Source organism: Lissotriton helveticus, chromosome 2_2, assembly GCF_964261635.1.
Source record: "Lissotriton helveticus chromosome 2_2, aLisHel1.1, whole genome shotgun sequence".
NCBI classification, from domain to species: Eukaryota; Metazoa; Chordata; class Amphibia; order Caudata; family Salamandridae; genus Lissotriton; species Lissotriton helveticus.
In genome coordinates, this window is record NC_136060.1 from 477,616,788 (window position 1) to 477,640,423 (window position 23,636).

Here is a 23,636-nt window from a genome sequence, read left to right on the forward strand (position 1 = left end):
TCTCTTGTACAACATCTGTATAGTGACTCTGGTGAGCCCTTACCCTTTTCTACCTTAGCGCTCAAACACTCTTTAACTAATCTAGACTTCTATACCTTTCTTAAAATCAAGGTTGCCATCTCAAAAACTCGTTTTCACCCCTCCTCTCCCACCATCTCGCTGTTTTGTATGTGGCTCAAAGCGGGTCATGTTGCCTCCCACATATATAAGTTTCTATCTTCTACTTCGCTTCCTGATCAGACGGTTGCACAGCAAAAATGGTTGCGTCATTTTGATCACAATATTACGGATCACTTATCATCTGAAGCTTGGCAATCCATTAGCAAATTTGCGCTCCGTAACAAAATAGCTCCTTCCTTAATTCAGTCCAAGTTTTTCTCGATCAACCTACTCCATTGGACACCTGTCCGTCTTCATTCCCTCAACCTTAAAGAGGATGACCTCTGCTGGAGTTGTGGCCTAGAGGCGGGTGATTTCCCTCATATGTTCTTTAACTGCTCCTTACTTAAACCTTTCTGGGACCTTATTCAGCAACATTTGTCTCTTATCTTTGACATTGAGCTCCAGCTCTCTTTTCCTTTAGTTATATTAGGTCCCTGGGCTGCTCCTACGCCCCTTCCCCTTGATTTGTTGCAATTACAGCTGTTAGATCTTCTTTTATCTGTTGCGGTTAAGGTTATCCTTATGGAATGGAAATCTTTCTCGTCAGTCTCCTACCATACGTGGTGGGCATGGGTTTCCTTCCTACGCAGTGCTCACACCTCAGTAGATCTAGCACACCTGTCGCCTTCCATTTCGAATGGGGTTTGGGCATCCCTGGATGACTATATGGAACTCTCCTCGCAAGGTGTAGTCCCTCGATTCCCTGTTGTTCTGTCTACTTAATTTTTGTCTGCTAGTTACGTTACCTTGGTTTATTCCTGTGGGATTCCTTCTTTCTTTCTTTCTTTCTCCTTCTTTCCTGTCCTCTCCTCCCGTTCTTTCTTTCTGCTGCTATTTTCCTTTCTTTCCTTCTTTCTTCCTTTTGCTCTTATTATCTTCCCCTGCCCCTATCCTCTTCTCAGAGGCTGATACGTTCTGCATTCTAAATGATATACTCCTTTATTGGCTCATATTATTAACTCCATATTGATTGCCTTTTTTTTTTTCAATTTTTATCTACATTAAGTTTAGTTACTGATCAAATGATACCCAGGCTTGTTTTCATGTTCTACTCATGTTGGAATGTATCACCTCTTTGTATTTTGACTGCTATTATTTGGACCCTTACTTCTCTCAATAAAATCTTGTTGAAATAAAAAAAAAAGGAATATGTAGGATTCTCAAAATTATTTGCAAATCCTACATATATAGGGTATTATGATTCTCAAATAGCGATTCGCAAAAAATCGCTATTTGAGAATCGACAATGGTAATTTTCATACATATGGCCCAAAGTGCGCAAATCGGTAGAAAACATTTTTTTACTAATTTGAGCTAAAAAATCACTTGAAAGTAGCGTAAACATTACTTAGCGCCGCGGGGGCATTCCATGGGTGGTGCATTGTTGTTCCTATGCAACCACCCAAGGTTTTTGACCCAAAACCCTATTCACTAAAAAAAAGCAGACAGGGTTTTGCGTCAAAAAACAGTGCTCACTTCAACCAGGTAATGTCACGGAGCAATGCTTTTAATTCTCCTTTCTTTTCTGACTTTCCATGTTTGCTGCACTGTACAGCACACATAGAAGGTGGGAAAAGTTTTAAAGTTAGTCCAAGCATACTATTTTTGTACTGGAAGGATATCCTTCCAGTAGTAAACCTATACTAGACTCACGCAGACACACTTGCACTTTCGTGCAAATGTGTGTGCCTCGTGCACGGCGGTACATTTCTGCCTCTGCCCTGGGGTGTGGGGAGGAGAGTGATATTCTGTAAACATGGCACTCTCCTGCTCCCTACTTCTCCTGCTGTGTGATAATGTAGTAAATCTGGGCCCTAATGTTTTCAAATTGACAGGAGTATTACACTGGATGAATTAAGAGTGAATAAGACTGGGATGACCACTGAATGAGAGCTTTAGTTTTCGAATGCAGTAATATTTTCATTGCTCCTCTGTTATGAAGTTCCCCAGGACAGTTTCCCAAGCAGCACAAGCCCTTCTCTGTCCTGGTGTCCCTATTAGGTTCATGTCTCACTACAAATCATGGGGCAGCCCCTTGCGCCACCGGATCATCACTTTTTGTGACATACCGGTGGCGGAGTTTTACTGTTCCATATTTACAAGGGCAGGAAAAGCTGCCCTGCGTGAATTTTCCTGTCCTTGTAAATAGGTCCTTGTGCCTGCGCCAGGGCATGGCAGCAGGTTGTGCACCAACACAGGGAGAAGCACAGAGATGCAACATATTGTTGTAAATATGTCGCATCCCTGTGCTTTGGAAAGTGACAGTGCAGAGCAGCCAAATTGCTTGCAGCACGCACTGAGTCACTTGTTTCTAGGGTTGATAGTGCTAATTATAAGGGCGAGAGTGTGAAGCTATTCTGGTTCCAAATGATATTCGCCCAATCACTGGTCCCGATTCACAAAGGGAAACTTACACGGAAGTCTAACTTTCCGTCTTTCCGTATTCACAAAGGGCATTTACGAGTAGTAAATGCTCTTTGTGAATACCGAAAGTTGTAAAGTTAGACTTTCGTCTCACTTTAACTTTGTGAATCAGACCCAATGAATGTACATTTGCCAATAATCCCTTTGAGAATTCCTGGAAGTTGTGAAAAAATAAAAGTGGGCATAAAGTCAATGTTACGATCAATTCTAACTTTGTGAGAAGGCCCTATTAGTTGTACAGGGTGGGCGAGGGAGCTGCTGAGGGTGGAGGGCCACACAATCCAATTTTTTTAAACTATTTGGGAGGGGGAGAACAGGGCCCTGCTCAGGGTGGATGGAACGTGTAAAAGGAGAGCAAATTCTATCTTTTTAGTACTTGTACAGGACATGGGAGTGGGTTTCCAAGGGTGGTAGTGAAGGGTGGCAGCATGGCAGATAACTTTTTGTGTTCCTGATATTAGATAGCTATTTGGGAGGAGGGGCAGTGGAAGAAAGTGATGGACATGGAGTGAGAGGGAATGAGCCCAAAGGTGGAAGAGGAGTGTATTGTATGGCTCTACCATGACTCCTCTAGCCAGTGCTTAATTTGAGCCGGTGGTTTCTGGTGCTCGACACTGGCACTTAATTGCCAACACTGGCGCTTTGGACAGCCTGCCACAAGGTGGCGCTGTATGGCTAATTTATAGAGGGCCACAACAACAGTTAATTATAAATTCAATATACATTAAAAATGATTATTACCTGCTGCCAAAGCCATTCTTATAGCTTAGAGGGCCTGAAGTAGTCCGATATTTCACACATGTAGGAGTGTGATGGTTAGTAGTTGTGTTGGTACTGTCTCTGGCAGCACTGGCAGGGCAAAGGGTTGCGCAAGCTGCAGTGGCCTCCTGGCAAGAGCCCTGGCACAATTTAAGCACTGCCACCACTGCACAATTGTTCCATGTTTGTGAAGCTCCAAGTTTCGTGACTTTTCAGACAACCTTAGTGTGAGTGAGAAATATATTAAGGTGCTGGAGAAGGGAATTTTTTTTGCAGGACAAGTACCTATTGATAGGATAACAATGAGGGTGTAGGGGGTGTAGGACATGTAGGTTACTGAACCAGCACATGTGAATGACAGTTTTTAACATATGCTTACAACAAATTCTGTACAAGTCTGGTCAAATAATGAGTGCTTTTTTCATCCTTCATTTTAGGACAACCACAGACAGCGGTGGGGACAAGGCTAAGGTGCTGTTGTGATGGTGTAGACATGTTTACCTTTTCTGATTTTATAATTACTGGTCACCTTTTGTTAGAGCACTCCTCTCCCAATAAATGTGCAAAACCCAACCTGCTTTGCAGTTCGTATGATTCTTTGCAACTTTTGCCCAGTAACACAGTTGCAGAACTGACAAAATTACTAAAAATAAAAAGAGTCAGCAAAAAAGCAGCTACTGATGTTGAGGGCTGAGCGACTACTGCTCAGCAGTCACTGCTCATACTCTCTCTGTGGAGGCCTTGTGCAAAGAGAAGTGTGTTACCAGATTCCCCCTACTGGTGAATAATTTTAGAAGTCAAAGATATGGGCAATAAATAAGCTGTTTGGCATGCACCAATTTTGCCCTGTGCCACTGACATTCGGGGCAATGGCAAAGGCAGCCTGAGTGGCAGCTGGGAAAACAATTCTCTGATGCCGGATTACCTGTTGTGGGTCTTTGGGCAGCAAGGATATAGCATTTGCACTAGTCCCGTGCACACATACAATCAATATGAAACAATATATGTTTGTGTTCACTACATCAAGACAATATTCACTGTAGTTTTCTTGGTTCCTTTAATGTGTGTTGGCACAGAGAACTGCCAGCCGACACATGTTTCGTCAGAGAAACAATGATCTCCGACTCTTCAGGGCTCAAGTCACGGTGGACGGTATGTTTAATCCCTAAACCGGTGATAATTCCAAACCGGTTTGGTTCAAAGAGAATTCAGTGGTAGTCAAGAATAGATCGTCAGGCATGTACCCAAAAGCAGGATGGCGGTGAGAATAGCAAACCAGCATCCACATCGGCAGATGTGGTTTAAATTAAAATGATGAATTAACGCCAATACGGGGTCAAGAGGAAGGGATAATTCCAATCAAAGGACATTGTGTACGACCGAAGGAAATCAAGTCCGGTCTTTGCTGACACGTGTAAGTGTCAATCAGTTCAATATTCTGGCGTTGACCCGCGTACCGGGGATGGCAAATTCGATTGCCAACACACATTAAAGGAACCAAGAAAACTACAGCGAATATTGTCTTGATGTAGTGAACACGAACACATATTGTTTGATATGGATTGTATGTGTGCACAGGACTATTGCAATTGTTGTATGTGATTGGTTTTCCACCACAAAGTAAGGGGTTCGTAGGGTCACCCCTTTCCTGTCAGCACCATAACTAATAGAACTGTGTCCAACTGACCTCTGTGAACTTTGCGGAGTTCCACTAGTTCCTCTACACTAAAACCCTAGCTCCTAGCACCAGCAAGGATAGAGGTTCGAGCATGCGGAAAACTATTTACCCATTTTCATAATAATAATAATAATAATAAAACATTTGTAGAGTGCCTGGTTACACCAACTGGTGTGTCCCCACGCTTTGGTGAAAGGCGACCGCACAGAGCTAGCCAGCGAATGCAGAGATTAGTGGTGACCTAACTCCACACGAAAAAGGTGAGTTTTCAGGTCCTTCCTGAACTTGGTTTCCGCAGCCTCCAGCCTAAGACTCAGTGGCAGTTTATTCCAGTTTTGAGGGGCCAGGCGACGAAACGATCTGCCACCCATCCTGGACTTCGAAATCTTAGGTACAGTCATCAAACCCGATCCACAAGATCTCAGCTGCCTAGTGGGCAGATAGAGAGAGACCAAGTCTGCCAGGTATGCCGGGCTCTTACCTTGGGAGATGCCATGGCACACACAGAGTGCCTTAAACATCACCCTCTCTCTAATAGGGAGCCAGTGAAGCGACACCAGAGCCTTCTTTGAAGACGCCCTTCTAGATAGCATGAGAACCAACCTCGCCGCGGCATTCTGCACACATTGGAGCCTATTTAAACATGCCCCCATCGCACCGAGATACAGCAAATTGCCATAATCCAGGCAGGAAGTTACAAGGGCATGCACCATAGTCTTCCTGGCCGGCACCGGCAGCAGGTCCAAGGTCTTACGGAGGCCTTTTAAGACCCCAAAGCAGGTACCTGCCACCCGTCTGGAATGAAACTCAAAAGAGTGTTTAGAATCAAGCCACATGCCCAGGTTCTTCACCTCATTGCTCGGTATGGGGGTGGGACCCAAAGTATGAGGCCACCATGCCAACAACCACACTGATGGGGTGCGGCCTACGATCAGCACCTCGGTCTTGTTACCGTTCAGCTTCAGGCAATTGTCAGACATTCAGGATGCCAATTCCTGCAGACATGCCGCGAAGTTGGGGGCTGCCGAGTCCAGATCCTGCGTAAGGGACACCACCAGTTGTGTGTCGTCGGCGTATGACACCACCCTGATCCCGAACATCTCTGCGATGTTAGCAAGGGGGGCCACATAGTGATTAAATGGGTTGGACTCAAGGCCGAGCCTTGCGGAACCCCTTGACGTAGCCTAATGCTCTTAGAGTAGTGGGAGCCCTGTCTCACCTGAAAGCTACGCTCTGCCAGGAAGGAACCCAACCACTTCAAGGCAAGACCCGAGACACCACCCGCCTCTAGACACTGTAGCAAGGTGTGGTGTGCCACAGTGTCAAAGGTGGCACTAAGGTCTAACAGGATCAGGGCCACTGTCTGCCCAGCATCCACCCTCTGCTTGATTGTTTCGACGGCATATAACAATGCCGTCTCGGTGGAATGAACAGCCCGAAAGCCCGATTGAGAAGAATGAAGAAGATGGAATTTCTCCACATGCATCGTCAGTTGGTTATTCACTACCTTCTCTGCCACTTTAGCAAAGTAGGGAAGAAGAGAAATAGGACGCAGATTATCGAGTCATTCAGGGCTGATGTGAGGTTTTTTGGGTAGAGGCAGGACCACTGCCTCTTTCCAGCAATTGGGTACCACGCCAGTCCCAAAAGAGATCTCCAAAAGGTGTCTAATATATGGTTCCAGGATACTCTCCTTGAGAACTTTAGGGGCCGCAGGATCCCTAGGAGAGCCTGACTTCACATTTGAGCATATTTGAATAAGTGACTCAGGAGGTGGGGCCAGGAGGTTGCTCAAACCTTCCCCCTCCGACGCACCTCTCACACACATCCCGATGCCTCTGCCCTCCCTAGCTTCATCAGGGAAGGAGGAGTAGATTTTGTCTACCTTATTAGAGAAAAAGTCAGCTATCCGATTGCAATCCTCCACTGTACCCAAGACAGAGGGAGTGCGATTATCCAGAGAGGAGATTTCCTTATAGATCCTGAACAGTTCTTTGGCCGCGTTCTCCGCTGCCCCAATTCTCTCTTGATAATAGCAAGCCTTTGCTTTCCTAATGAGCCCATGATATGTGTGCAGCCTAGCATGGTACTCTTTCCCCTCCTGCGCCGAGAAAGCCTTTCTCCAACTTATCTCCACCCTTTTACATTCTTATTTGGCGAGGCAAAGTTCATCATTGAACCAGGGAGCAGATTTTTTAGCCCTGCCCTGCATCTTTCTCCTTACCCAAGGAGCCGTACTATCCAGAGCTTGTGTTATGCACCTATTTAGGTAGGTGCAGGCGCTTTCGTTGTCCATACCTCCCGGGGAGCCTCCCTCAATGAGGGCGCTGTTGAATTGCGCCCTGGAGAAGCCCACCCAGTTCTGGGTTCTTACTGCCGACGAACGTTTCGTCTGGGCAGTCGGCTCAGGTATATGTATGTCAAAGTGGATCAAGAAGTGGTCAGACACGGGACAGGAAGAGGGACCTTTGCTGCAATGTCCTGCCAGTTGGCAAAAATGGGGTCAAGAGTATGACACCCCTGGTGGGTGGGGAGGTCCGAGACGATCCTTAATTGAAGCGTCAGTAATTCTTGACATAACGCGTCAACCGCACCACCCCTGGGCTCCTCAAAATAAAGGTTGAGGTCGCCCAGGACTAGAAATCTGTTGTGGCGTAGTGTTCTCTGGGTGAGGTTTTCGATCAGACTAGGCAAAAACCGTGTAGACGAACCAGGGGGTCTGTAGTGAGGTTAGCGTTCACTCGGATCGCAAAAGCCCCCGTCTCACTATCAGTAATGTCAATTGACTCTAGTGTGCATTGGAGGGTACGTTTGAAAATGAACGATATTCCCCCACCTCTGCCAGTTGTCCTATCCATCCTAGTATTAGCATACTCGCTTGGAAGCGCCTCCACGATCTCTGCCTCAGAGCCTGTGTCTAGCCAGGTCTCGGTGAGGAAAAGTGCATCTGGCTGGCAGTCTGTCAAAAGATCAAAAACTTCCAAGCTATGCTTCCTTAAGGAGCGGCAGTTTAGCAGGCAGCAGTTCAGGTAGTTGTTACCAACTTCCGCGGGAGACGCGTCCCATAGACAGTGCCTGCATCTCCAGCCATATTCCCCCCCCCCCACTATACTATGTCTACATACCTCCGGTATTGGCCCACAAAGGTCGAGCAGTTCCTGGGCACCGTACCGTATAGATGGTCTGACACGGCCAGGGATTTTGGCCCCTGGCCCCGTGCGGACGGGCGCAGGCGGGCGCAGGCGGGCTTGCCTTTGGTGCGCCTTCGGCGCGCTGCGCGGCCGCTTCATCTAAAGGATATATCCCCCTCCCTACGTGAGCGCTAGACCGCTAACCGGTCAGTGTTCACCGGAAGTGCCTGGCTCTGCCTCCACGCCCTCCGCGCAACGGTGGAACACCACGTCGGACCGGGGCGGGGAGGCAAAGGAACTGAGCTGCAGGCGATTACCTGGTAGGGACTAACAGCCCCTGATAAGGGGTATGCTGACAGTAAAGTAGCCCAATTTAAAAATTAAACCAGCAGTTCCAAGTAAAATGCGGCAGCAGCACTAAGTCTTCCCAGCATCTACAATAGCCCTTGAGTAGTTTTGCGACCCATCAGCAGTGCAGGGGCACTGCCGCTGCCACTCACCACATGAAGAGACACATTTTGCAAATTTGTAGACACCCTTTATTTAGTAATGGAAATGTCTGATAGTGAAAGAGAGACAATAATATTAGTATGATAAGGAGGCGGTGGGGTCTAAGACTGATTGCCTTTTTTACTTGTGCTTCCTGCAGTGGGTAATAATAATCAGTGTTTTCTTTTCTAGCAGCAACACAGCAACAGCAGGCAGACTTGGTGGGGAAGCAAGTGGCAGCTGTGAGTGTGTCAAGTCATGTTCCTTTGTTCTTAATTGTAATCATTAATCTAGCTATATTTTAACTTTGTAAGACTTCAAGTATTTTTTCACAGCACGCTTCCACCATTGAAGTAGTGAGTTGCCATATTTTTTAATTGTTAAAGTCCTGACAAAGTTTAAAAAATATTAAAAAGTGAAATTAAAAGAGGTTAATTTATGCTGTTTCAGGTTCGAGCTGACAGCCATTGGGACCTCAAGCTGCTGTGATATGGTGTTTAATGCCTATTTTGTTTGTAGCACACATACTTCTTAAATTAATTGTTTCTAGGCACTTTTGCAGAAATGAGAAATGCAGTCTCCTTGTGACCCTTTAATGACATGCATCTTCTAGTGAAAGGGAGATTGAATTAAAAAAGTAAGAAACAGATTTGGAAAGATGTCATGGAGTGAGCAGAGAAGCGTCATTTCTACAGTGATATGGCGCTATCCTGCTCTCTCCCTTTGCACTGGCACAGAATCATGCTGCCTAGCGCCACGCACCCACTTTTGCACCGTGGTGCAAGGGTGTGTGTGTGATGTCTAGCATTGACCCTTCCAGTTCAAACTAATATGCTTAGATAAACTTTAAATCTTTTCCTACTTTGGCTGTGTGCTGTACATGCATTTCTCCTTTGAACACCTGCTTCGAAGTTGCGTTATTGTTTCGCACAAAACCCTGTCTACTACTATTAGTAGGTAGGATTTTACGTCGAAAACCATGGGTGGTTGCATGGAAACGCCCTTGTTCCACCCATGGTACACCCTCTTTACGCATAGCAATTCTGCTACCTTCAGGCAACTTTCTGGGGCAAAACAAGTTTGTACTGGAAATTAAATAAAACCATTTTACATCACCTTTGACAAAAATAAAAACACCTTTGACAAAAAAACATTTTACATTGGTTTGCATCAGTTTTGTGATGCAAACCCAGTGAAAAACATTTGTAAATATGGGCCTTACACTACAAAAGGTTTCCGAACAGCAGAAGTATAATTAGGGTGGCTATTATATCTCTATACTGGAATACCTCCCCCCCCCAATAGATAGATGTAAACAAAACATACATTTTTACCAATACATAATTGAATTTATAAACACTGAAACAGTTAAAACATTGGAAAAAACAACACAATCAAAATCCGACTCCAAGTTATAATAATAACATTTTAAATAAAAACAGCACCAAAAATCATTAAGCGCCAGCCATAATCATCTTCTAGTGACTAACCAATACCTATGCACGATTTAAGGCTGTCCTTGATGGAGCACAGGTTGGATACAGAAATAAGGTACGTCCTGGTTGGAATTATTACCTTCTTATTTAGGACCAGATTTAGATCTTGGCAGGACTCCCATCCTCCCTCCATGGAAGAATTTACAAGTACTCCGCCAAGCTGATGGAATCCAGCCCGTCATATTTAGATGTGTTCTGGCTAAATTGTCGTCCCGTCAACAGAGTGCTTTCTGGTGCATAAACTGTTCACCGCTGTCGACGTAGCTCACTTCTCTGCAGGCTCCATCGGCATCAGGGTGGCGGGATTGCACCGAGCCTGTTTAGATTTCACTGTTGTGCAGGCAGTGTTCTAGTGGCGGATTGCTGGTGTAGTGAGTCCATCTCAGGACACGTTCAACATTTCACTATTCCTGTGGCTGTTGAATGTATGCTAGCATTATACACCTGATGTGTTTTGGCTAATGGTATTCCTCCTCATGTCACACTATAAGACCCACTCCATTTCAGACCTTGATCCTTTGCCATTTTCAAGCAGAACTCATGTCAGTTAAGTCAGGTTTATCTTTTTTTGCTTTCTCTGTTTCTTGCCCCTTCTTTCATCTCTAACATTTATTTAATTTTTGTTTTTTTGATAAGGGCAAGGAGGAGAAATCCCCATTTTACAGAGGGGGAATTGTCAGTCACAGTGGATGAAATTATTAGAGTAGAGGCACAATTGTTTTGAGCCCAAGTATAAGTTACAACCATATCTCAGAAAAGTCAAATGTGGGCCAGAATAGTTGACAGAGTTAATGCTGTAGCAAACAACCTGGGTACTCAGGAGGAAGTTAGGAAGAGATGGAACGACCTGCAGGGGAGAGTGCATTCTCTGGCCTCCAAGCGTCACCTGCAGGCCCAGAGGACTGGTGGAGGTTCTTCCAACCATCCTTGCAACTTGTTCTCGGGGAGGAGAAGGTCTTGCGGATCCTGCATCCTTAAGGCTTGACAGGAATCCCTGGTGGAATGAAGACTGGTAAATTACACAATCTCATTTTTGATTTTCATTTAGCTGTTGCCTATGTGCCCCTCCAACACCAAAGCAAACTTCTGCAATGCCATGACCAACACAGCCAAATGGATGAGTGACAACAACCTCCAACTCAACTCCGACAAAACTGAAGTACTGATCTTTCGGAAGAACACCTCCACATGGGACCACAGCTGGTGGCCTGCAGAACTATGACCTACACCCATACCAACCGACCATGCACAAACACTCAGCATCATCCGCGACAGCTATCTGACCATGAAACAACATGTCAACGCAGTCAACTCCCCCTGATTCCACACATTACGCATGCCCTCCAGAATCTTCAGATGGATCACAACCAACACCAGAAAGGCCATTACTCAGACCCTCCTCACCATCCTCCACGACTACGGCAGCACCCTTTATGTCAGCATCTCTACCCAGCTCCTCAGAGGACTCGAGACCATACAGAACTTCGTAGCCAGACTCATGCTGAACCTCCTCAAATGGATCCACAACCCTACACTTACCACCACCTTGAGGGGCAATGTGCCCCATCCAGAAGGTGCCTCATCCAGAAGAGATGCCAGTTCAAGATTCTCACACATGCCTACAAGGCCCTCCACGACCTAGGACCTGCCTACATCAATCATCGACTGAACTTCCACCTACCCTCTAGACACTTGCGCTCCTCTTCACTCACTCTCACACACACACTCTGCATCTGTCACAGCCGCATCAGTGACTGCTCTATCTCCTACATCGCTGCCAAGACATGAAACAACCTTCCCCTCCAGCTCCATACAGCTCCCTTGCTGGCAGACTTCAGAAAGAGACTCAAGACCTGGCTCTTCGACTCAGACACAGCTCCCAGATACCCTTAGGGGTGACAGCGCTGTCCTTTACAAATGCTGATTGATTGCTAATGTGTTTTGCACCTTTTGAAAACGTGCAAACATATGTATATTTCTCTCAATTCTTTTTTTGTCTTGTTTGTCTGGTTGAATGTATTTTGTTGTATATAAGAAAACAGGTTTCATTCTCCATAACATTTCACATGATGTACTGTTGCTTGTAAGTGTTTTTACACCAACTAACATATTGAATATATGTGTTTGATATTGTGAATGTCTGTTCTTTTTAACAGCATAATTTCACTAGGTATGTTTAACTTACACATTTGCTAGTGTTGTTAACATTTAATTGAAATGACTACAACTACCGTGATGCCTTGTTTTTGTTTTGTGAAAATGATATTGTAATGCTATCTTGCTCATTCTTTCTTTTCTATCACATTTTCACGTATGTCAAAGTTTTATGTATTGATCAGTCTCTAGATCATACTATATTTTGAAATGTTTTTGTGTTTACTTTTGTATGTTCTCCTATTTATGTTATTTGATGTAATTGATTTTATTTGTTTCACAAATCAAAGTTTATTTATTTAAACATTTTATGGTATGTATTTTTGTATTCTGAATATAAAAGGTTATTTTTGTGAAAAATGTTCTCTGCAATGTTCATATGATGGCTAATATTATATATCCTTCTAAAATGTGAAAATGTCAGAACATTAGCCACTAGGCCTTGGAATGGTTCCATTCACATTTGACCTCTTAACTGTGTTCTGTGAAATGTTTGGCATATTTACTGTGCACTTTCTAATAATTTTATTGCATTTCAGGACATGTATTCGCCTGATTTTTTAAAGTAGTTTTGCCTGTCATTTAAACAGTTTGTGTAATGTATTATAATACCACTGAAAGGTACAAGCATTATAATATTTTATTTTTTTACTTTTATGTTGCTTCATGTTTTTGCTTCAAAACAATCAGATGTATAATCCAGGTTTTGGAAATTTGTATTATTTATTCGTTTATAATAGTTCAGACAGCCAGAGTATGTGGAAAACCATCAACCACTGAGGATAAATCCACTCCAGACCAGGATCAAGCCTTCATTGACGACTATATTCCAGCAAGTCCGATTGACCAGGACCACCTGGTCCATCTGGTATGTCTGGGAAGACAGCTATAGTAAGCCTCACTCAGCCCACACCTACACCTCCCATCCCATCTGATACCACACCTCAGCCTATGGGTACCTCCTCTTCCTCCATCAAAACCAATATCACACTAATATTGTGTCATCTAGTCCTGCCTGGTGTTGATACGCCATCATTACTACCTCCATTTGAGCCAGGAACCAGTGGGATGGGGCATACTGGGGTCAAGGGCACAGGGTAGTGGGGGTAGGAGCCATGGGATTTAATCTGTGGGCCAGCAAAGTGAGGCCACTGGGTTCCCTGAGGCCACCATCAAACACGTCTTGCAATCTCTCCATCAGTACCAGGTCATGATGGGCCAGGACCTGACAGAGCTCATGAGGCAGTTGCAGAGGGGGCACCATGGACAGATGGATAATCTGAACTCCATTTTTGGCTCCCTGAGTGGAGTGCTGCATGATAATTTCACCCATATGTGCAGGGCTTTTCCAGCAATATCTTCCCCTTTCTGTTGTCCAGCTACATGTGGCCCAACTATATCTGCTACAGATACAGAAAGTGATGCCCTGCCACAACAGGAAACAGCTGCTAAACTCACCTCAGTCCCTGCAACTGTGGATACACCACCGACCCCAGGGAGAGGTTGTTCAAGCGGACCAGCAGGAGACGATGACAAAACCTCCACCACCACCAGCAAGATACGCAAAACCTAATTTCCTCCATTGTGTGACTATCATTCACTCTGGGGACTATTTTCTAGACACATTTACCTTTCTGATGCCAGTTGTATTTTGGGCATTGGACTTCAAACACTTTTGGCTCTGCAATAATAGTTTTATCCACCACGATTGATGCTATAATTTTTAAAAAGAAAATGCTTTTCCATCTGTGTGGGGGTTTTTCTAGGTTATGTATTTGTATTTGTATTTAATTTATTTATAGAGCGCTAACAATCATCCTGAGTAGGATATCACGGCGCTAAAATATGTTGAACAAAACAAAACGAACAGAGTCAAAGACTGTTGATGTATTTCACTTCTCAATTGGTTCATTTTTTTCTTTGCATCATACATTTTAAAATGTAAACATAAAAATGATTGTTTAGTCAAAATAAAATTCCATACAGGTAATGTGTCCCACATTTTCCAAAAATGAGCTAAAATAACAAAAACTAATAATCAATAACTAGTTCTTTATTAATTTAGAAGAAATAAATCTGTCATTTTTTTCTAAAACATTACAACCCATGCGTGACCCTTTTCACTTTTACAGTTCCAGACTTTGTCACCATGGACAAACGGAATATAATCATAATACACCGGATTAAATAGTCTAATAATTTTTGGCTTATGTCATCAGCTGGTGCCAGATCTCCTGACCCACAAGAGGTATCCCAGATCAATAACACCAATAGTCTAAATCATGGCAGTACTCCATTTAGTGGACACAGGATCATTCCAATAACAGGTTGCAGTATCTGGTACAATGTCCCAAACAACTTAAAGTGTTGTGCTGCAAGATGTTCTTTCTTTAATGATAGCACACATCAACAGCCTCAGACACATAAGAAAATTAGGATTTGTCAAATGTGAACCGAGATTAGTATGCTTTGTGTCAACTACCACATGTGGTTAAAGCAATTTAGGCAGCACATATTGGCTTGGTGCCAACATTCCACAGAAACCAAGTCTAACACAATCTTAAAAACGTCAGTTCAATCACTGTGCAAGTAGTCTTTGTACAAGATATGTACACCCAAAGTCTGTGTTTGTCTTTCACAGGATCAAGCCATGTTCCCTTTGAGCTTGAGTAGCCAGGTGCAAAAGGTATTTGAGGTGTTGTGTTTCTTCATCTGGGAGCACTCACGGTTTAGGGGGGGCCTGCAAATTGAGGCTGCAGGTGACGTTGGGGAGTTCATGAGTGGTGAAACCAAAAGTGGACTCTGTCTCTGGAGGGCTTAAAAACCAGCCTGAGACCATTCATCCACTTCAACTCATGCTAGGGGGCTCGGTTGCAGTGGTGTTTGGCAGCTGCAGACTTTGGCAGTTTCAGATATGGGGTATCACCTCCACATTCTCTTGACCCAGTTCCTGAGGCGGAAAGCCGGGAGCTGGAGGTACTAATGTATTGCAGGCACTTGTGGTAACTTTAAAAAACGAAGCTCATTTTTAGATTTGCGTGGTGTCACTTACTCTGTTTTTAATCTTGCACCACAGCCAGGATCTGCTATTCTTGAGCGCACAGCCGAGCTGAACGCTGTCACGCTCCCACCATCCCCAGCGGCCGCCATCAGACCAGGCGTGCACGCTGACCACGCCCACTTAGGCCACGCCCCCGCTTAACCTACAAAAGCGCTGACCACTAGCGCTTCTGTATTCTCTTGACCCAGTTCCTGAGGCGAAAAGCCGGGAGCTGGAGGTACTAATGTATTGCAGGCACTTGTGGTAACTTTAAAAAACGAAGCTCATTTTTAGATTTGCGTGGTGTCACTTACTCTGTTTTTAATCTTGCACCACAGCCAGGATCTGCTATTCTTGAGCGCACAGCCGAGCTGAACGCTGTCACGCTCCCACCATCCCCAGCGGCCGCCATCAGACCAGGCGTGCACGCTGACCACGCCCACTTAGGCCACGCCCCCCGATTAACCTACAAAAGCGCTGACCACTAGCGCTTCTGTATTCTCTTGACCCAGTTCCTGAGGCGGAAAGCCGGGAGCTGGAGGTACTAATGTATTGCAGGCACTTGTGGTAACTTTAAAAAACGAAGCTCATTTTTTAGATTTGCGTGGTGTCACTTACTCTGTTTTTAATCTTGCACCACAGCCAGGATCTGCTATTCTTGAGCGCACAGCCGAGGTGAACGCTGTCACGCTCCCACCATCCCCAGCGGCCGCCATCAGACCAGGCGTGCACGCTGACCACGCCCACTTAGGCCACGCCCCCCGATTAACCTACAAAAGCGCTGACCACTAGCGCTTCTGTATTCTCTTGACCCAGTTCCTGAGGCGGAAAGCCGGGAGCTGGAGGTACTAATGTATTGCAGGCACTTGTGGTAACTTTAAAAAACGAAGCTCATTTTTAGATTTGCGTGGTGTCACTTACTCTGTTTTTAATCTTGCACCACAGCCAGGATCTGCTATTCTTGAGCGCACAGCCGAGCTGAACGCTGTCACGCTCCCACCATCCCCAGCGGCCGCCATCAGACCAGGCGTGCACGCTGACCACGCCCACTTAGGCCACGCCCCCCGATTAACCTACAAAAGCGCTGACCACTAGCGCTTCTGTATTCTCTTGACCCAGTTCCTGAGGCGGAAAGCCGGGAGCTGGAGGTACTAATGTATTGCAGGCACTTGTGGTAACTTTAAAAAACGAAGCTCATTTTTAGATTTGCGTGGTGTCACTTACTCTGTTTTTAATCTTGCACCACAGCCAGGATCTGCTATTCTTGAGCGCACAGCCGAGCTGAACGCTGTCACGCTCCCACCATCCCCAGCGGCCGCCATCAGACCAGGCGTGCACGCTGACCACGCCCACTTAGGCCACGCCCCCGATTAACCTACAAAAGCGCTGACCACTAGCGCTTCTGTATTCTCTTGACCCAGTTCCTGAGGCGGGAAGCCGGGAGCTGGAGGTACTAATGTATTGCAGGCACTTGTGGTAACTTTAAAAAACGAAGCTCATTTTTAGATTTGCGTGGTGTCACTTACTCTGTTTTTAATCTTGCACCACAGCCAGGATCTGCTATTCTTGAGCGCACAGCCGAGCTGAACGCTGTCACGCTCCCACCATCCCCAGCGGCCGCCATCAGACCAGGCGTGCACGCTGACCACGCCCACTTAGGCCACACCCCCTCAGGGTTAAATATGTGCATTTACAGGAAGCGCAGCGGACGAGTGCAGCGGGAGCGCCGTTTGCGCGCCGAAGGCGCGCCTAAGGCAAGCCCGTCTGCGCCCGTCCGCGACCAGACGGGACCCGGGGCCAGAAACCTTGGCTCCCACCCCACCCAAGGCATGACTTACAGCTCGGCGGACTTATACAACATAGGTAGGACTGTCACCCCCCAGTGCTCCCATATCTTTGCTCCCACAGAGCTACCCGCCCAATGCCCGGGGTGCAATCACTTCCTCCGTAAATCCCCGTCGACCGCGGCACAAACATACCATATGTATGCGCTCAACTGCCGCTCCTTACCTAAACACAGCCTACAGATTGCCATGCTGCTCGAGGAGCAAAAGCCTGACGCGGTTTTTCTGACAGAAACGTGGCTCACTGCTCACTCTGAACCTGAGGTGGTTCAAGCCTTACCCGTAGGCTACCATATCATTAGAGTGGATAGACCGGCAGGGAGAGGCGGAGGGCTGGCGATCATTCTGAAAAACCAGTACCGATGCCGTACTACAGCAGAAACTATCCCTGAGTGCGAAAGTGTAGCATTCTGCATTGAGTTCAATGCGAATAACTCTTTCTCCGGCACCCTGATCTACCGCCCCCCTGAGCCTGTAAAACTGTTCCATAGGTCTCTCCCAGAAATTATAGCGGAAAGAATTCTTTCTTCCGCCAACCACACGATCCTAGGGGACCTCAATCTTCACTTTAACTCCCCCTCAGACCACATTGCCCAGGAGTTACAAGATGACCTGGAAGCCCTCCAACTGTCACAACTGGTTACAGCCCCGACCCATGACAAGGGTAATTTACTTGACCCTATATTTAGCAACTGCCAAGATCTAACTGTTCATCAACCCACCCCCCTTCCATGGTCGGACCATTTTTTGGTCCCATTTACCTGGACCAAACTCAAAACTCCCCAGCCACCGCCCCAACTCACCACCAGGAGGAACTGGTCAAAACTCCCATTGGAGTCCTGGCTGCATAAACTGGACTCCACTCGCCCGCTACCCTGCCTAGACCCCAATGTGGCAAACGCCCACTATGAAAGCTGGATCACCCATTCGCTGGATTCGATCCTCCCGCTTCGTAGATCCTCCTCGAAGAGACTTCAGAAATCAGCCCCCTGGTTCTCTGACTCTCTAAGACAGCTAAAACGCCTTTGCAGGCAACGAGAGAGAGCTTGGCGTCTAGACTTCCTCCCAGATAAAAAGGCTTCCTCCAAAGAGGCGATCAAAGCCTACAAAGAAGGGATCAGAACGGCCCAGGCAACCTACTACTCTGCCAAAATACTAGAGGCAAAATCCAAGCCCAAAGAAATTTTTCAAATTATAAAGCAATGTTCCAGTGCCAGCACGGCACCCTCTCCCAACAAAACCCAGGACCAATGCAATGAGCTTGCGGATTTCTTTCACGACAAAGTTCTAAAAATTTACTCTACCTTCCCAACGGCAGCCACAACCCTGGATGCTATTAATCCACCTCCCCCTAGACCACCTCTTCACGTACACCAGCCTTCCCTCGAGCACTTCCCTCCTCTGGACCTCGACACTTTAAGCAAGGTGGCACGACAAGTCAAGTCTGGCTCTCCTTGTGACCCTGCTCCGCCAGAAATCCTGATGCAGGCAAGCGAAGCCACCCTGCCGGTAATCTTGGATCTTCTAAACACATCCATATCCACTTGCTCAGTCCCCACAGCTTGGAAGCAGGCCATGGTACGGGCGCTGTTGAAGAAACCCAGCCTGGACCCTAATGACCACTCCAGCTATCGTCCCATCTCACTTCTCCCTTGGGCGAGCAAGGTGTTAGAGAAGTATATAAACGCACAGCTGGTCCAGTTCCTGGAGGTCCACGCTCGTTTACACACATCCCAGACAGGTTTCAGACCGAAGCATGGCACGGAAACCGCCCTGCTAGTGGTCACCGAAGAAACTAGAAGGATACTGGACCAGGGAGGATCAGTGGCAGTGATCCTCCTCGATCTAAGTGCCGCCTTCGATACGGTCAGCCACACCAGCTTGCTGGACCGTCTCTATAACATCGGGGTTTCTGGTGACGCTTTAAGGTGGTTTGACTCCTTCTTGTCTGGGAGGTCATTTCAGATCTTCGACGGAGAGACGATATCCTCAAGCAAACCCCTGAGCTGCGGAGTACCACAGGGCTCCTCCCTGAGCCCTGTATTGTTCAACGTGTACATGGGACCGCTGGTGGGTGTTGTCGAACCATATGGCATTAAAATCGTGTCATATGCCGACGACACCCAGGTTGTGGTCTCGCTGGCCACGGAGAACAACAGGCATTCCCCAGCCGACCTGCTAAAATGCCTAGAGGACGTTAAGGGTTGGATGACCAACTCCTCCCTAAAACTAAATGGAGAAAAAACTGAGCTTATGCTCCTAGGTCCAACCTCCCCTGTGCCTTTTTCCTCTTTGTGGCCCAGCACACTAGGCCCCCCCCCCCACCCCTAAGGAAAGTGTCAAGAGCCTGGGAGTGTGGCTGGACAACAAACTCTCCTTCTCCACCCAGGCCACAAAACTGTTCGCCACCTGTTTTGGCCTACTTAGAATCTTGAGGAAGGTTCTCCCGCTACTTCCCCTAGAGGCCAAAAAGGTGGCGATACAGGGTCTCATCCAGTCCCGCCTGGACTCGAACAATGCCCTATACGTGGGGGCACCTCAGATGACCCTCTGGAAATTGCAGGTTGTGCAAAACTGTGCAGCACGCACCCTGCTGAAAATCCCACGCACCCAGTCAGCCAGACCTGCTCTAAAAGATCTTCACTGGCTGCCAGTGAGGCAGAGAGTGGCCTTCAAGGCGCTATGCTTGGCACACTGCGCCTTCTGGAAGACGGGTCCAGCCATTAACACCGACCTTGTCACCCCCTACCACCCTAACAGAAACCTTCGGTCGACGGAGGCGTTCCTCGCCGTTGTCCCCAGAGTAAAGCGAGCCAGGTCTGGGGGTAGGCTGTTTTCTCTGAACGCCGCCAGGCTCTGGAATGCTCTCCCCATCTCACTCCGGTCTAACCCAGACCTCCTCCCATTCCGGAAAAACTTAAAGACACTGCTGTTTGCAAGTTCCTTCGTACCTTAGCCTCCCGTCTCTTCCTTGCTTCAATCCAGCGCTTGGACGCCTACGGGCAGCAACCGCGCTCAATAAATATTTTTACAATTACAATTACAATTACAATTACAATTACATCAGCCAGGTTAGCCTGAATCCAATGGCATGGCAAGATGAGGACCCACGTCTGTGCATACCCTTCCCACTTGAGATGACAAATGAAAGAAAAACAATTGATGAATGGAATGCTGAACAACGTCAAACTCTCGCCCCCAGTCAGAGATCTGGGCCTAAATCTATTGTTTATTTGCTCACCACTCCATTCCAGTTTGGACCCAGCCATATGCAAACCAGTCTAGAGCCTGATCCCCATGGGAACAGTCCATCTCAAACTAACTGCCTTGCCAGGTGTTCCCTGACCCTGAAGCAAGTATCTTAGGATCAGTTTCAGAGCATCACCCCCTCATCATCCAGGATGGCCTGTATCTAGTTGCATGGCGAGCACAGAATCTGTGTCTGGACATACCGGTAACATAAGAGTGGCAAATGCAAAAAGAACAATTGATTAATTACCAGTGGCTAAGATTAATTTAAGCATTCCATCCATCATTATTTGTATATTTTAGTTTGTCAAGTGGGACAAGTATGGCCAGCCATGGGTCCTGTAAACAGTGTGTCACTGGAACCAAGCTGTACCCTGCTGATGAGGCTATAACTTGGGTAAAACTGGTCCTAGGTTGTTTGTGTTCCAGTGCAAAGAGGACCTGGTGTGGCAGTTTTAGCTGGACTGTTCTGACTGGAGCAAGGCCAAGACTGATTTGCGCATAGCTGGGTCCAAAGTGAGGTGACATGGTGTGCAAACCAACGATGGACTGGGATGCGGCCCCAAGCAATTACCAGTGGCTGTGATTAATTTAAGCATTCCATCCATCACTTTTTTTGTATATTTTAGTTTGTCACCCTAAGTGGGTCAGTTATGCCCAAACGTGGGGTTTATGCACACTATGTCAACCGAACAAAGCTATGCCAGACTGATGAACCCTTAACTAGGGCGAAACCGGTCCTGTGTTGCTTGTGCTATGATTCAGGGAGGATCTGCCTTTGCAGTTCTGGCTTGATTGTTTCGATTGCAGTAGGATGAAGACTGATTTGCATATAGCTGGGTCCAAACGGAGATGACATGTTGTGCAAATTAATGATGGATTGGGATGTAACCTGAGCAATTACCAGTGACTGAGATTAATTCAAGCATTCCAATCATCACTTTTTGGTCTATTTTAGTTTGGCACTCTGAGTGGGATGATTATGCCCAGATGTGGGTTCTGTGCCTACTGTATCACTGGAACCAAGCTGTACCCGGCTGATGAGTCCATAACTACCGCAAAACCGGTTCTGGGTTACTGGTGTTCCGGTTTAGGGAGTACCTGGCTTGGCAGTTCGGGCTGGACTGTTCCGATTGGAGCAGGGTTGCAAGTAAATATTCTTTTTGGCCTTAATCATTCCCAATTTCTGTCTGATACTTGTGGTAACTGTCTCTGACTGTGCCCTGGGCTCTGCTAACCAGGCCCAGGCCCAGGGCCAGTGCTCTGTCTAAAAGGTGTATGGTAATTAGGTGCAATTACAATTGGTACTAACTACTTACCTGTAAGTCCCTAGTATATGGTAGGACTTGTAAGTTTAGAGGCCCGGAAGATTTAATGAACTTAAGTGTGCACAGCTGTGTGCTGCTGTGTTGCCTAAAATAATATTTCAAGACTTAAAAGATTAGTAATGATAAATCCAACAACTTGCTACAGATAAACATATCATAACAAATACAGAAAATAAGTTATTTTGTGTGAGCAAACATCTAGCCTTCTAGCAGCCTCTCCTTATTGGCCAGCCTTGACAGGCTTAGCCAAATTGGTCTGATGATGTAATAAGTGGCCTGCACAGAGACAAAGGATATCTGATGTGGAGAGATCTGCGGCTGCAAAGAAAAGGCCAGGAAAGAGACTCAGTAAAAAAACTGGTCTTCCAAGAGAGCAGTACCATAAGGCTCAAGCCAGGCCTACCCCCTCTTTCTGTACCCCTATCCAGGTGGGAGCCCCAGGAGTGAAGTTTACAGTAGGCCTGGAAATGGGAGTATTAAGCGAAATGAGCCACCCAGTTACTGAGTGACTCAGTCGGTTGACTTATCTGGTTCTGGACCCCAGGATGAAGGGTTCTCCATCTTGAATTTTAAAGTACATTGCTTCATGCGACAAGAATATGTCACACTTTGGAGAAAGCTTTCATTCTTTTGGGTGGCACTCTGTAACCCATTGGTCAGGGGTCCACTCCTACTTGTTGCCGCAGAACACTGGATAAATATGGGAGTGAGATTATTTAAAATGATCTTGCTTGATCAAATCTGCTCATCGAGTGGGATACTGATATTTACTTAATAAACATGACTAACAGAGTGTCTTGTGAAAACATGTTAAAGGTTCAAAAATGCATCGTAAAAGCATGCAGAAGTGTCACAAACTGGTTTAGTCATTCACAACTGAGAGCGAGACTTATTAATGTGCTTAGATCATAATGCAATTTGTAGTTTAGCAAATTAGGATTATGAAAACGTTTAACTACAATGATTCTTGTTCATGTTTTCTCTAACATGTAATTTTAAGAGAAAGTGCTTCTTTATTCTTCAAAATGTTTTCAATATTAGTGTGATTATTCATTAGAAAAATGATGATTTAGTAGCTTTCCAACGTAGGCCTCGAAATTCAAAATGTATTTAGTTTGCATTATTCTCTCCGACTAGAAGTGCTGACCTGATTGCATTGTAGCTATGAGTGTTATCGCTGAAGTTTCTTTCCTGTAGTTTGAATAATGAAAATTTTCTCTATAACTAGAAAACTGTAACAACCTTTTTGCAAGCTTAGAGGACAGAGTGTGAAGTGGACATGCTAGATTACAAATGTGTTTTCCTGCTTCTGAAGGGAAGTGATATTGAACATACTTAGAGAACAGTCAACACTGAACAAAGGTATTATGTGTGGGTTTCAGATGATTTGGGTTAGAAAACGATCACACCATGGTGGCACCATGGATTTTGACCAATGGAAATCATGCAAACTGTGGAAAAGTTATTTTGTGGGCAAGAACTGATAATGTCGGAAGGTATAATTACCCCGTGGAAAAAGGATGTGTGCGGCTATTTTCATTGTCAGTCTGTACTCTGATTACCCTGAACTGAACTCTCCTGATTAGCTCCATACTTTACCGCTGATCAAGTCGAGCAGATCGAGGCTTTCAGCTGAAGAACTATTGACTCCGGCTATTGTACGCGGTACTCTAGCATAGTTTCTGGTTCATCTTGTAACCTGACTGAATAATCTACAACCAATTCTTGGTTTGTATGATTGCATATTGTTCTTGCAATTTATTCTTTCTCTCTCTCTCTCTCTCTCTCTCTCTCTCCCCCTCTCTCTCCCATCATCCATAATGTTATTTTGATGATGTATTTTATGTATGGTGTGTGCTTGTGTCAGTGAGACAAGATGGCC